Source organism: Calidris pugnax, unplaced genomic scaffold, assembly GCF_001431845.1.
Source record: "Calidris pugnax isolate Ruff unplaced genomic scaffold, ASM143184v1 scaffold56, whole genome shotgun sequence".
In the NCBI taxonomy this organism is placed as follows: domain Eukaryota; kingdom Metazoa; phylum Chordata; class Aves; order Charadriiformes; family Scolopacidae; genus Calidris; species Calidris pugnax.
In genome coordinates this window covers 5293587-5293815 of record NW_015090839.1, presented here as the reverse complement: position 1 = coordinate 5293815, position 229 = coordinate 5293587, and the positions used below count along the sequence as shown (strand labels likewise).

General features: G+C 73.8%; 1 protein-coding gene across 1 annotated transcript in view; it reads left to right on the top strand.

Moving 5' to 3' along the window:
- FOS (FBJ murine osteosarcoma viral oncogene homolog) overlaps positions 1–229 on the top strand; it is a 9194-nt gene that overhangs the window by 6999 nt on the left and 1966 nt on the right. The gene's annotated exons all lie outside the window — the stretch shown is intronic.

Sequence of the window (229 nt, the reverse complement as noted above, 5' to 3'; positions counted from 1 at the left end):
CGGACCCGCGGGGCGGGAGGGGGCAGCGGTGCCCGGGGAGGAGGACAAGCTGCGACGAGCTGCCCCCCGGGTCGGGGACTGGGCGTGGGGAGCGTCCCCGGTGCCGCGGAGGGGCGGGTGGGGGGTGCCGTGGTCCGGGCCGCGCTCTGCGGCGGGTGTGTAAAGCGGCTTCATTGATAAAACGCGAGTTCATTGAGGAGACTCCGGAGCAGCGTCTGCGTCAGCGCGG